The sequence below is a fragment of the Cicer arietinum genome, chromosome 5, assembly GCF_000331145.2.
Source record: "Cicer arietinum cultivar CDC Frontier isolate Library 1 chromosome 5, Cicar.CDCFrontier_v2.0, whole genome shotgun sequence".
NCBI lineage: Eukaryota > Viridiplantae > Streptophyta > Magnoliopsida > Fabales > Fabaceae > Cicer > Cicer arietinum.
The window spans coordinates 36,000,044-36,015,277 of record NC_021164.2 but is presented as its reverse complement, the minus strand read 5'-3'; positions in this window follow the sequence as shown (position 1 = coordinate 36,015,277).

Genomic DNA, 15,234 nt, shown 5'->3' with positions numbered 1-15,234 from the left:
GATGTACATTTAGGTCATTTTTGTCCTTCCTAGGCTTATTCTTGTCCAATTAGGGTTTTTAACCAATCTTGTTCATCCAATATGTTCATTGTGTCTTTGGATGAACATTTAGGTCATTTTCGTCCTCCCTAGGCTTATTCTTGTCCAACCAGGGTTTTTAACCAATCTTGTGCATTCAATAGGTGTGTTTGTGTCATTGGATGAACATTTAGGTTATTTTCGTCCTCCCTAGACTTATGCCTTTCCAACTAGGGTTTTTAACCAATCTTGTGCATCTAAGAGGTGCGTTTGTGTCATTGGATGTACATTTAGGTCATTTTTGTCCTTCCTAGGCTTATTCTTGTCCAATTACGGTTTTTAACCAATCTTGTGCATTCAATAGGTGTGTTTGTGTCATTGGATGACAATTTAGGTCATTTTCGTCCTCCCTAGACTTATGCCTTTCCAACTAGGGTTTTTAACCAATCTTGTGCATCTAAGAGGTGCGTTTGTGTCATTGGATGTACATTTAGGTCATTTTCTTCCTCCCTAGGCTTATTCTTGTCCAATTAGGGTTTTTAACCAATGTTGTTCATCCAGTAATTTCATTTGTGTCTTTGGATGAACATTTAGGTCATTATCGTCCTCCCAAGGCTTATCCTTGTCCAATTAGGGTTTTTAAACAATCTTGTGCATCGAGTAGGTGTCTTTGTGTCATTGGATGAACATTTAGGTCATTATCGTCCTCCCAAGGCTTATTCTTGTCCAATTAGGGTTTTTAACCAATCTTATGCATCCAATAAGTTCATTTGTGTCATTGGATGAACATTTAGGTCATTTTCGTCCTCTCTAGTTTTATTCTAGTCCAATTAGAGTTTTTAACAAATCTTGTGCATCCAATAGGTTGGTTTGTGTCATTGGATGAACATTTAGGTCATTTTCGTCCTCCCTAGACTTATCCTTGTCCAACTAGGATTTTTAACCAATCTTGTGCATCCAATAGGTGTGTTTGTGTCATGGGATAAACATTTAGGTCATTTTCGTCCTCCATTGGTTTATTCTTGTCCAATTAGGGTTTTTAACCAGTCTTGTGCGTTCAATAAGTATATTTGTGTCATTAGATGAACATTTAGGTCATTTCCTTCCTCCCTAGGTTTATTCCAGTCCAATTAGGGTTTTTAACCAATCTTGTGCATCCATTAAGTTCTTTTGTGTCATTGGATGAACATTTAGTTCATTTTCGTCCTCCCTAGAATTTTCTAGTCCAATTGAGGTTTTTTTACCAATCTTGTGCATCCAATAAGTTCTTTTGTGTCATTGGATGAAAATTTAGGTCATTTTCGTCCTCCCTAGGTTTATTCTAGTCCAATTAGGGTTTTTAACCAGTCTTGTGCGTTCAATAAGTATATTTGTGTCATTAGATGAACATTTAGGTCATTTTCGTCCTCCCTAGGTTTATTCTAGTCCAATTAGGATTTTTTTACCAATCTTGTGCATCCAATAAGTTCTTTTGTGTCATTGGATGAAAATTTAGGTCATTTTCGTCCTCCCTAGGTTTATTCTAGTCCAATTAGGATTTTTTTACCAATCTTGTGCATCCAATTGATGTGTTTGTGTCATTGGATGTACATTTAGGTCATTTTTGTCCTTCCCAGGGTTATTATTGTCCAAATAGGGTTTTTAACCAATCTTTTTCATCCAATAAGTTCATTTGTGTCTTTGGATGAACATTTAGGTCATTTTGGTCCTCCCTAGGTTTATTCTAGTCCAATTAGGGTTTTTAACCAATCTTATGCATCCAATAGGTGTGTTTGTGTCATTGGATGTACATTTAGGTCATTTTCTCCTCCGTAGGCTTATTTTTGTCCAATTAGGGTTTTTAACCAATCTTGTGCATCCAATAAGTTCATTTATGTCATTGGATGAACATTTAGGTCATTTTCGTCCTTCCTAGACTTATTCTTGTCCAACTAGGGTTTTTAACCAAATTGTGATTCTTTTTAGTTCATTTGTGTCATTGGATGAACATTTAGGTCATTTTCGTCCTCCCTAGGTTTATTCTAGCCTAGGCTTATTCTTGTCCAATTAGAGTTTTTAACTAATCTTGTGCATCCAATTAGGGTTTTTAACCAAATTGTGATTCTTTTTAGTTCATTTGTGTCATAGGATGAACATTTAGGTCATTTTCGTCCTCCCTAGGTTTATTCTAGCCTAGGCTTATTCTTGTCCAATTAGAGTTTTTAACAAATCTTGTCCATCCAATAGGTGTGTTTGTGTCATTGGATGAACATTTAGGTAATTTTCGTCCTCCCTAGACTTATCCTTGTCCAACTAGTGTTTTTAACAAATCTTGTCCATCCAATAGGTGTGTTTGAGTCATTGGATGTACATTTAGGTCATTTTCGTCCCCCCAAGGCTTATTCTTCATCCAATAAGTTCATTTGTGTCTTTGGATGAACATCTAGATTATTTTCGTCCTCCCTAGGTTTATTCTTGTCCAATTAGGGTTTTTAACCAATCTTGTTCATCCAATAAGTTCATTTGTGTCTTTGATGAACATTTAGGTCATTTTCGTTCTCCCTAGGTTTATTCTAGTCCAATTAGGGTTTTTTTCACCAATCTTGTGCATCCAATAGGTGTGCTTGTGTCATTGGATGTACATTTAGGTCATTTTTGTCCTCCCTAGGCTTATTCTTGTGCAATTAGGGTTTTTACACCAATCTTGTGCATCAGATAGGTGGGTTTGTGTCATTGGATGAACATTTAGGTCATTTTCGTTCTCCCTAGGCTTATTCTTGTCCAATTAGGGTTTTTAACCAATCTTGTGCATCCAATAGGTGTGCTTGTGTCATTGGATGTACATTTAGGTCATTTTTGTCCTCCCTAGGCTTATTCTTGTGCAATTAGGGTTTTTACACCAATCTTGTGCATCAGATAGGTGTGTTTGTGTCATTGGATGAACATTTAAGTGATTTTCGTCCTACCTAGACTTATGCTTGTCCAGCTAGAGTTTTTAACCAATCTTGTGCATCCAATTGATTTGTTTATGTCATTGGATGTACATTTAGGTCATTTTTGTCCTTCCTAGGCTTATTCTTGTCCAATTAGGGTTTTTAACCAATCTTTTTCATCCAATAAGTTCATTTGTGTCTTTGGATGAACATTTATGTCATTTTCGTCCTCCCTAGGTTTATTCTAGTCCAATTAGGGTTTTTAACCAATCTTTTTCATCCAATAAGTTCATTTGTGTCTTTGGATGAACATTTATGTCATTTTCGTCCTCCCTAGGTTTATTCTAGTCCAATTAGGGTTTTTAACCAATCTTGTGCATCCAATAAGTTCATTTACGTCATTGGATGAACATTTAGGTCATTTTCGCCCTCCCTAGGTTTATTCTAGTCCATATAGGGTTTTTAACCAATCTTGTGCATCCAATTGGTGTGTTTCTGCAATTGGATAATAATTTAGGTCATTTTCGTCCTCCCTAGACTTAGGCCTTTCCAACTAGGGTTTTTAACCAATCTTGTGCATCCAATAGGTGTGTTTGTGTCATTGGATGTACATTTAGGTCATTTTCGTCCTCCCTAGGTTTATTCTAGTCCAATTAAGGTTTTTAACCAATCTTGTTCATCCAATAATTTCATTTGTGTCTTTGGATGAACATTTAGTCATTTTCGTCCTCCCTAGGTGTATTCTAGTCCAATTAGGGTTTTTACCAATCTTGTGCATCGAGTAGCTGTCTTTGTGCCAATGGATGAACATTTAGGTCATTCTCGTCCTATCGAGGCTTATTCTTCCCCAATTATGGTTTTTTACCAATCTTATGCGTCCAATAAGTTCATTTGTGTCATTGGATGAACATTTAGGTCATTTTCGTCCTCCCTAGGTTTATTCTAGTCCAATTAGGGTTTTAAACAAATCTTGTGCATCCAATAGGTGTGTTTGTGTCATTAGATGAACATTTAGGTCATTTTCGTCCTGCCTAGAGTTATGCTTGTCCAACTAGGGTTTTTAACCAATCTTGTGCATCCAATAAGCGTGTTTGTTTCATTGGATAAACATTTAGGTCATTTTCGTCCTCCATTGGCTTATTCTTGTCCAATTAAGGTTTTTAACTAGTCTTGTGCATTCAATAAACATTTAGGTCATTTTCGTCCTCCCAAGGCTTATTCTGGTCCAATAAGGGTTTTTAACCAATCTTGTGCGTCCAATAAGTTCTTTTGTGCCATTGGATTAACATTTAGGTCATTTTCGTCCTTCATAGACTTATTCTTGTCCAACTAGGATTCTTGACCAATCTTGTGATCCAATAAGTTCATTTGTGTCATTGGATGAACATTTAGGTCATTTTCGTCCTCCCTAGGTGTATTCTAGTCCAATTAGGGTTTTTAACGAATCTTGTGCATCCAATAGGTGGGTTTGTGTAATTGGATCAACATTTAGGTCCTTTTCGTCCTTCCTAAACTTATTTTTATCCAACTAGGGTTTTTAACCAATCTTGTGCATCCAATAGGTGGGTTTGTGTAATTGGATCAACATTTAGGTCCTTTTCGTCCTTCCTAAACTTATTCTTGTCCAACTAGGGTTTTTAACCAATCTTGTGCATCCAATAGGTGTGTTTGTGTCATTGGATGAACATTTAGGTCATTTTCGTCCTCCCTAGGTTTATTCTAGTCCAATTAGGGTTTTTAAACAATCTTGTGCATCCAATAGGTGTGTTTGTGTCATTGGATGAACATTTACGTCATTTTCGTCCCCCATTGGCTGATTCTTGTCCTCCCTAGAATTATTTTCTACCTATCTTGTGCATCCAATAGGTGTGTTTGTGTCTTTGGGTGAACATTTCGGTCATTTTTGTCCTCCCTAGAATTATTCTAGTCTAATTGGGATTTTTTTACCAAACTGGTGCATCGAATAGGTGTGTTTGTGTTATTGGATGTACATTTAGGTCATTTTGGTCCTCCCTTGGCTTATTCTTGTCCGATTAGGGTTTTTAACCAATCTTGTGAGTCCAATAAGTTCATTTGTGTCTTTTGATGAACATTTAGGTCATTTTCGTCCTCCCAAGGCTTATTCTGGTCCAATTAGGGTTTTTAACCAATCTTGTGCATCCAATAGGTGTGTTTGTGTCATTGGATGAACATTTAGGTCATTTTCGTCCTCCCAAGGCTTATTCTGGTCCAATTAGGGTTTTTAACCAATGTTGTGCATCCAATAAATTCTTTTGTGTCATTGGATGGACATTTAGGTCATTTTCGTCCTTCCTAGACTTATTCTTGTCCAACTAGGGTTTTTAACCAATCTTGTGCATCCAGTAGGTGTGTTTGAGTCATTGGATGTACATTTAGGTCATTTTCGTCCTCCCAAGACTTATGCATGCGTCCAATAAGTTCATTTGTGTCATTGGATGAACATTTAGGTAATTTTCGTCCTCCCTAGACTTATCCTTGTCCAACTAGTGTTTTTAACAAATCTTGTCCTTCCAATAGGTGTGTTTGAGTCATTGGATGTACATTTAGGTCATTTTCGTCCCCCCAAGGCTTATTCTTGTCCAATTAGGGTTCTTAACCAATCTTGTTCATCCAATAAGTTCATTTGTGTCTTTGGATGAACATCTAGATAATTTTCGTCCTCCATAGGTTTATTCTAGTCCAATTAGGGTTTTTTTTACCAATCTTGCGCATCCAATAGGTGTGTTTGTGTTATTGGATGAATATTTAGGTCATTGTCGTCCTCCCTAGACTTATGCTTGTCCAACTAAGGTTTTTAACCAATCTTGTGCATCCAATAAGTGTGTTTGTGTCAATGGGTTTTTAACAAATCTTGTGCATCCAATAAGTTCATTTGTGTCATTGGATGAACATTTAGGTCATTTTCGTCCCCCTTGGTTTTAACCAATCTTGTGCAACCAATAGGTGTGTTTGTGTCATTGGATGAACTTTTAGGTCATTTTTGTCCTCCCTAGACTTATGCTTGTCCAATTAGGGTTTTTAACCAATCTTGTGCATCCAATAGGTGTGTTTGTGTCATTGGATGTACATTTAGGTCATTTTCATACTCCATAGGCTTATTCTTGTCCAATTAGGGTTTTTAACCAATCTTATGTATTCAATAAGTTCATTTGTTTCATTGGATGAACATTTAGGTCATTTTCATCCACCCTAGGTTTATTCTAGTCCAATTAGAGTTTTTAACCAATCTTGTGCATCCAATAGGTGTGTTTGTGTCATTGGATGTACATTTAGGTCATTTTCATACTCCCTAGGTTTATTCTAGTCCAATTAGAGTTTTTAACCAATCTTGTGCATCCAATAGGTGTGTTTGTGTCATTGGATGTACATTTAGGTCATTTTCATACTCCCTAGGTTTATTCTAGTCCAATTAGAGTTTTTAACCAATCTTGTGCATCCAATAGGTGTGTTTGTGTCATTGGATGTACATTTAGGTCATTTTCATACTCCCTAGGTTTATTCTAGTCCAATTAGAGTTTTTAACCAATCTTGTGCATCCAATAGGTGTGTTTCTGTCGTTGGATGAACATTTAGGTCATTTCCGTCTTCCCTAAACTTATGCTTGTCCAACTAGGGTTTTAAACCAATCTTGTGCATCCAATAGGTGTGTTTGTGTCATTGGATGAATATTTAGGTCATTTTCATCCACCCTAGGTTTATTCTAGTCCAATTGGGGTTTTTTTTACCAATCTTGTGCATCTGATAAGTTCATTTGTGTCATTGGATGAATATTTAGGTCATTTTCATCCACCCTAGGTTTATTCTAGTCCAATTAGAGTTTTTAACCAATCTTATGCATCCAATAGGTGTGTTTGAGTCATTGGATGAACATTTAGTCATTTTCGTCCTCCCTAGGCTTATTCTTGTGCAATTAGGGTTTTTAACCTATCTTGTGCATCCAATAGGTGTGTTTGTGTCATTGGATAAACATTTAGGTCATTTTTGTACTCCATTGGCTTATTCTTGTCCAATTAGGGTTTTTAACCAATCTTGTTCATCCAAAAAGTTCATTTGTGTCATTGGATGAACATTTAGGTCATTTTCGTCCTCCCTTGGTTTATTCTAGTACAGTTAGGGTATTTAACCAATCTTGTGCATCCAATAGGTGTGTTTGTGTCATTGGATTAACATTTAGGTCATTTTCGTCCTCCCAAGACTTATGCTTGTCCAACTAGGGTTTTTAACGAATCTTGTGCATCCAATAGGTGTGTTTGTGTGATTGGATGTAAATTTAGGTCATTTTCTTCCTCCCTAAGCTTATTCTTATCCAATTAGGGATTTTAACCAATCTTTTTCATCCAATAAGTTCATATGTGTCTTTGGATGAACATTTAGTCATTTTCGTCCTCCCTAGGTGTATTCTAGTCCAATTAGGGTTTTTAACCAATCTTGTGCATCCAATAAGTTCATTTGTGTCATTGGATGAACATTTAGGTCATTTTCGTCCTCCCTAGGTGTATTCTAGTCCAATTAGGGTTTTTAACCAATCTTGTGCATCGAATAGGTGCCTTTGTTTCATAGGGTGAACATTTAGGTCATTCTCGTCCTCCCAAGGCTTATTCTTGTCTATTAGGGTTTTTAACCAATCTTATGCATCCAATAAGTTCATTTGTGTCATTGGATGACGATTTAGGTCATTTTCATCCACCCTTGGTTTATTATAGTCCAATTAGGGTTTTTAACCAATCTTGTGCATCCAATAGGTGTGTTTGTGTCATTGGATGAATATTTAGGTCATTTTCGTCCTCCATTGGTTTATTCTTCTCCAATTTGGATTTTTAACCAATCTGGTGCATTCAATAAGTTTATTTGTGTCATTAGATGAACATTTAAGTCATTTTCTTCCTCCCTAGGTTTATTCCAGTCCTATTAGGTTTTTTTTACCAATCTTGTGCATCCAATCGGTGTGTTTGTGTTATTGGATAAACATTTAGGTCATTTTCGTCTTCCCAAGGCTTATTCTAGTCCAATTATGGTTTTTTTTACCAATCTTGTGCATCCAATAGGTGTGTTTGTGTCATTGGATGAACATTTAGGTCATTTTCATCCTCCCTAGAATTATTCTAGTCCAATTGGGGTTTTTTTTACCAATCTGGTGCATCCAATAGGTGTGTTTTTGTCATTGGATGTACATTTTGGTAATTTTCGTTCTCCCTAGGCTTATTCTTGTCCAATTAGGGTTTTTAACCAATCTTGTGCATCCTATAGGTGTGTTTATGTCATTGGATGAACATTTAGGTCGATGTACATTTAGGTCATTTTCGTCCTCCCTAGGTTTATTCTAGTCCAATTAGGGTTTTTAACTAATCTTGTGCATCCAGTAGGTGTGTTTGAGTCATTGGATGAACATTTAGGTCGATGTACATTTAGGTCATTTTCGTCCTCCCTAGGTTTATTCTAGTCCAATTAGGGTTTTTAACTAATCTTGTGCATCCAGTAGGTGTGTTTGAGTCATTGGATGAACATTTAGGTCGATGTACATTTAGGTCATTTTCATCCTCCCTAGAATTATTCTAGTCCAATTGGGGTTTTTTACCAATCTGGTGCATCCAATAGGTGTGTTTGTCTCCTTGGATGTACATTTAGGTCATTATCGTCCTTCATTGGCTTATTCTTGTCCAATTAGGGTTTTTAACTAGTCTTGTGCATTCAATAAGTTTATTTGTGTCATTAGATGAACATTTAGGTCATTTACTTCCTCCCTAGGTTTATTCTAGTCCAATTAGGGTTTTTAACTAATCTTGTGCATCCAGTAGGTGTGTTTGAGTCATTGGATGAACATTTAGGTCGATGTACATTTAGGTCATTTTCGTCCTCCCTAGGTTTATTCTAGTCCAATTAGGGTTTTTAACTAATCTTGTGCATCCAGTAGGTGTGTTTGAGTCATTGGATGAACATTTAGGTCGATGTACATTTAGGTCATTTTCGTCCTCCCTAGGTTTATTCTAGTCCAATTAGGGTTTTTAACTAATCTTGTGCATCCAGTAGGTGTGTTTGAGTCATTGGATGAACATTTAGGTCGATGTACATTTAGGTCATTTTCGTCCTCCCTAGGTTTATTCTAGTCCAATTAGGGTTTTTAACTAATCTTGTGCATCCAGTAGGTGTGTTTGAGTCATTGGATGAACATTTAGGTCATTTTCGTCCTCCCTAGGTTTATTCTAGTCCAATTAGGGTTTTCTTTTTACCTATCTTGTGCATCCGATAGGTGTGTTTGTGTCATTGGGTGAACATTTAGGTCGTTTTTGTCCTCCCTAGAATTATTCTAGTCCAATTGGGATTTTTTTACCAAACTGGTGCATCCAATAGGTGTGTTTGTGTCATTAGATGAACATTTAGGTCATTTTCGTCCTCCCTAGACTTATGCTTGTCCAACTAGGGTTTTAAACCAATCTTGTGCATCCAATAGGTGTGTTTGTGTCATTGGATGAACATTTAGGTCATTTTCGTCCTCCCTAGACTTATGCTTGTCCAACTAGGGTTTTAAACCAATCTTGTGCATCCAATAGGTGTGTTTGTGTCATTGGATGAACATTTAGGTCATTTTCGTCCTCCCTAGACTTATGCTTGTCCAACTAGGGTTTTAAACCAATCTTGTGCATCCAATAGGTGTGTTTGTGTCATTGGATGAACATTTAGGTCATTTTCGTCCTCCTTAGACTTATGCTTGTCCAACTAGAGTTTTTAACCAATCTTGTGTATCCAATAGGTGTCTTTGTGTCATTGGATGTACATTTAGGTCATTTTCTTCCTCCCTAAGCTTATTCTTGTCCAACTAGTGTTTTAAACAAATCTTGTGCATCCAATAGGTATGTTTGTGTCATTGGATGTACATTTAGGTCATTTTCGTCCCCCCAAGGCTTATTCTTGTCCAATTAGGGTTCTTAACCAATCTTGTTCATCCAATAAGTTCATTTGTGTCTTTGGATGAACATCTAGGTCATTTTCGTCCTCCCTAAGTTTATTCTAGTCCAATTAGGGTTTTTTCATACCAATCTTGTGCATCCAATAGGTGCCTTTGTGTCATTGGATGAACATTTAAGTCATTTTCTTCCTCCCTAGGTTTATTCAAGTCCAATTAGGGTTTTTAACTAAACTTGTGCATCCAGTAGGTGTGTTTGAGTCATTGGATGAACATTTAGGTCATTTTCGTCCTCCCTAGGCTTATGCTTGTCCAACTAGGGTTTTTAACCAATCTTGTGCATCCAATAGATGTGTTTGTGTTATTGGATGAACATTTAGGTAATTTTCGTCTTCCCTTGGCTTATTCTTGTCCAATTAGCGTTTTTAACCAATCTTGTGCGTCCAATAGGTGCGTTTGTGTCATTGGTTGAACATTTAGGTCATTTTCGTGCTCCCTAGACTTATGCTTGTCCAACTTGGGTTTTTAACCAATCTTGTGCATCCAATAGGTGTGTTTGTATTATTTGATAAACATTTAGGTCATTTTCGTCTTCCCAAGGCTTATTCTGGTCCAATTAGGGTTTTTAACCAATCTTGTGATCCAATAAGTTCATTTGCGTCATTGGATGAACATTTAGGTCATTTTCGTCCCCCCAAGGCTTATTCTGGTCCAATTAGGGTTTTTTTTACCAATCTTGTGCATCCAATAGGTGTGTTTGTATCATTGGATGAACATTTAGGTCATTTTCGTCCCCCCAAGGCTTATTCTGGTCCAATTAGGGTTTTTTTTACCAATCTTGTGCATCCAATAGGTGTGTTTTTGTCATTGGATGAACATTTAGGTCATTTTCATCCTCCCTAGAATTATTCTTGTCCAATTGGGGTTTTTTTTTACCAATCTGGTGCATCCAATAGGTGTGTTTGTGTCCTTGGATGTACATTTAGGTCATTTTCGTTCTCCCTAGGCTTATTCTTGTCCAATTAGGGTTTTTAACCAATCTTGTGCATCCAATAGGTGTGTTTGTGTCATTGGATGAACATTAAGGTCATTTTCATCCTCCCTAGAATTATTCTAGTCCAATTGGGGTTTTTTACCAATCTGGTGCATCCAATAGGTGTGTTTGTGTCATTGGATGAACATTAAGGTCATTTTCATCCTCCCTAGAATTATTCTAGTCCAATTGGGGTTTTTTACCAATCTGGTGCATCCAATAGGTGTGTTTGTGTCATTGGATGAACATTAAGGTCATTTTCATCCTCCCTAGAATTATTCTAGTCCAATTGGGGTTTTTTACCAATCTGGTGCATCCAATAGGTGTGTTTGTGTCATTGGATGAACATTAAGGTCATTTTCATCCTCCCTAGAATTATTCTAGTCCAATTGGGGTTTTTTACCAATCTGGTGCATCCAATAGGTGTGTTTGTGTCCTTGGATGTACATTTAGGTCATTATCGTCCTCTCTAGGTTTATCCTTATCCAACTAGGGTTTTTAACAAATCTTGTGCATCCAATAGGTGTGTTTGTGTCATTGGATGTACATTTAGGTCATTTTCGTCCTCCCTAGACTTATGCTTGTCCAACTAAGGTTTTTAACCAATCTTGTGCATCCAATAAGTTCATTTGTGTCATTGGATGAATATTTAGGTCATTTTCGTCCTCCCTAGACTTATGCTTGTCCAACTAAGGTTTTTAACCAATCTTGTGCATCCAATAAGTTCATTTGTGTCATTGGATGAATATTTAGGTCATTTTCGTCCTCCCTAGACTTATGCTTGTCCAACTAAGGTTTTTAACCAATCTTGTGCATCCAATAAGTTCATTTGTGTCATTGGATGAATATTTAGGTCATTTTCGTCCTCCCTAGACTTATGCTTGTCCAACTAAGGTTTTTAACCAATCTTGTGCATCCATTAAGTTCATTTGTGTCATTAGATGAACATTTAGGTCATTTTCGTCCTCCCTTGGTTTATTCTAGTCCAGTTAGGGTATTTAACCAATCTTGTGCAACCAATAGGTGTGTTTGTGTCATTGGATGAACATTTAGGTCATTTTCGTCCTCCCTAGGCTTATTCTTGTCCAATTAGGGTTCTTAACAAATCTTGTTCATCCAATAAGTTCATTTGTGTCTTTGGATGAACATCTAGGTCATTTTCGTCCACCGTAGGTTTATTCTAGTCCAATTAGGGTTTTTTTTACCAATCTTGTGCATCCAATAGGTGTGTTTGTGTTATTGGATGAATATTTAAGTCATTTTCGTCCTCCCTAGACTTATGCTTGTCCAACTAAGGTTTTTAACCAATCTTGTGCATCCAACAGGTCTGTTTGTGTCATTGGATGTACATTTAGGTCATTTTCGTTCCCCTTAGGCTTATTCTTGTCCAATTAGGGTTCTTAACAAATCTTGTTCATCCAATAAGTTCATTTGTGTCTTTGGATGAACATCTAGGTCATTTTCTTCCTCCCTAGGTTTATTCTAGTCCAATTAGGGTTTTTTTTACCAATCTTGTGCATCCAATAGGTGTGTTTGTGTCATTGGATGAATATTTAGGTCATTTTCGTCCTCCCTAGACTTATGCTTGTCCAACTAAGGTTTTTAACCAATCTTGTGCATCCAATAGGTGTGTTTGTGTCATTGGATGAACATTTAGGTCATTTTCGTCCTCCCTTGACTTATCCTTGTCCAACTAGGGTTTTTCACAAATCTTGTGCATCCAATAGGTGTGTTTGTGTCATTGGATGTACATTTAGGTCATTTTCTGTCCCCCTAGGCTTATTCTTGTCCAATTAGGGTTCTTAACAAATCTTGTTCGTCCAATAAGTTCATTTGTGTCTTTGGATGAACATCTAGGTCATTTTCGTCCACCGTAGGTTTATTCTAGTCCAATTAGGATTTTTTTTTACCAATCTTGTGCATCCAATAGGTGTGTTTGTGTTATTGGATGAATATTTAGGTCATTTTCGTCCTCCCTAGACTTATGCTTGTCCAACTAAGGTTTTTAACCAATCTTGTGCATCCAATAGGTCTGTTTGTGTCATTGGATTTACATTTAGGTCATTTTCGTCCTCCCTAGGCTTATTCTTGTCCAATTAGGGTTTTTAACCAATCTTGTGCATCCATTAAGTTCATTTGTGTCATTGGATGAACATTTATGTCATTTTCGTCCTCCCTTGGTTTATTCTAGTCCAATTAGGGAATTTAACCAATCTTGTGCACTCAATAGGTGTGTTTGTGTCATTGGATGAACATTTAGGTAATTTTCGTCCTCCCTAGACTTATCCATGTCCAACTAGGGTTTTTAACAAATCTTGTGCATCCAATAGGTGTGTTTGTGTAATTGGATGTACATTAAGGTCATTTTCGTTCCCCCTAGGCTTATTCTTGTCCAATTAGGGTTCTTACCAAATCTTGGTCATCCAATAAGTTCATTTGTGTCTTCGGATGAACATCTAGGTCATTTTCGTCCTCCCTAGGTTTATTCTAGTCTAATTAGGGTTTTTTTTTACCAATCTTGTGCATCCAATAGGTGTGTTTGTGTTATTGGATGAATATTTAGTTCATTTTCGTCCTCCCTAGACTTATGCCTGACCAACTAAGGTTTTTAACCAATCTTGTGCATCCAATAGGTCTGTTTGTGTCATTAGATGTACATTTGGGTCATTTTCGTCCTCCGTAGGCTTATTCTTGTCCAATTAGGGTTTTTAACCAATCTTGTGCATCCATTAAGTTCATTTGTGTCATTGGATGAACATTTAGGTCATTTTCGTTGTTCCTAGACTTATTCTTGTCCAACTAGGGTTCTTAACCAATCTTGTGATCCAATAAGTTCATTTGTGTCATTGGATGAACATTTATGTCATTTTCGTCCTCCATAGGTTTATTCTAGTCCAATTAGGGTTTTTAACCAATCTTGTGATCCAATAAGTTCATTTGTGTCATTGGATGAACATTTAGGTCATTTTCGTCCTCCCGAGACTTATGCTTGTCCAACTAGGGTTCTTAACCAATCTTGTGATCCAATAAGTTCATTTGTGTCATTGGATGAACATTTAGGTCATTTTCGTCCTCCCGAGACTTATGCTTGTCCAACTAGGGTTCTTAACCAATCTTGTGATCCAATAAGTTCATTTGTGTCATTGGATGAACATTTAGGTCATTTTCGTCCTCCCTAGACTTATGCTTGTCCAACTAGGGTTTTTAACCAATCTTGTGCATCCAATAGGTGTGTTGGTGTCATTAGATGTACATTTAGGTCATTTTCTTCCTCCCTAAGCTTATTCTTGTCCAATTAGGGTTTTTAACCAATCTTGTTCATCCATTAAGTTCATTTGTGTCTTTGGATGAACATTTAGTCATTATCGTCCTCCCTAGGTGTATTCTAGTCCAATTAGGGATTTTAACCAATCTTGTGCTTCGAATAGGTGCCTTTGTGCCATTGGATGAACATTTAGGTCATTCTCGTCCTCCCAAGGCTTATTCTTGTCCAATTAGGGTTTTTAACCAATACTATGCATCCAATAAGTTCATTTGTGTCATTGGATGAACATTTAGGTCATTTTCGTCCACCCTAGGTTTATTCTAGTCCAATTAGGGTTTTTAACCAATCTTGTGCATCCAATAGGTGTGTTTGTGTCATTGGATAAACATTTAGGCCATTTTCGTCCTCCATTGGCTAATTCTTGTCCAATTAGGGTTTTTAACCAGTCTTGTAAATTCAATAAGTTTATTCCTGTCCTATTAGGGTTTTTAACCAATCTTGTGCATCCAATTGGTCTGTTTGTGTCATTGGATAAGCATTTAGGTCATTTTCGTCCTCCCAATGCTTATTCTGGTCCAATTCGGGTTTTTAACCAATCTTGTGCATCCAATAGGTGTGTTTGTGTCATTGGTTGAACATTTTGGTCATTTTCGTCCTTCCTAGACTTATTCTTGTCCAACTAGAGATTTTAACTAATCTTGTGATCCAATATGTTCATTTGTGTCATTGGATGAACATATAGGTCCTTCTCGTCCTCCCTAGGTTTATTCTAGTCCAATTAGGGTTTTTTTTACCAATCTTGTGCCTCCAATCGGTGTGTTTGTGTTATTGGATGAACATTTAGGTCATTTTCTTCCTCCCTAAGCATATTCTTGTCCAATTAGGGTTTTTAACCAATCTTGTTCTTCCAATAAGTTCATTTGTGTCTTTGGATGGACACTTAGTCATTTTCGTCCTCCCTAGGTGTATTCTAGTCCAATTAGGGTTTTTAACCAATCTTGTGCATCCAATAAGTTCATTTGTGTCTTTGGATGGACACTTAGTCATTTTCGTCCTCCCTAGGTGTATTCTAGTCCAATTAGGG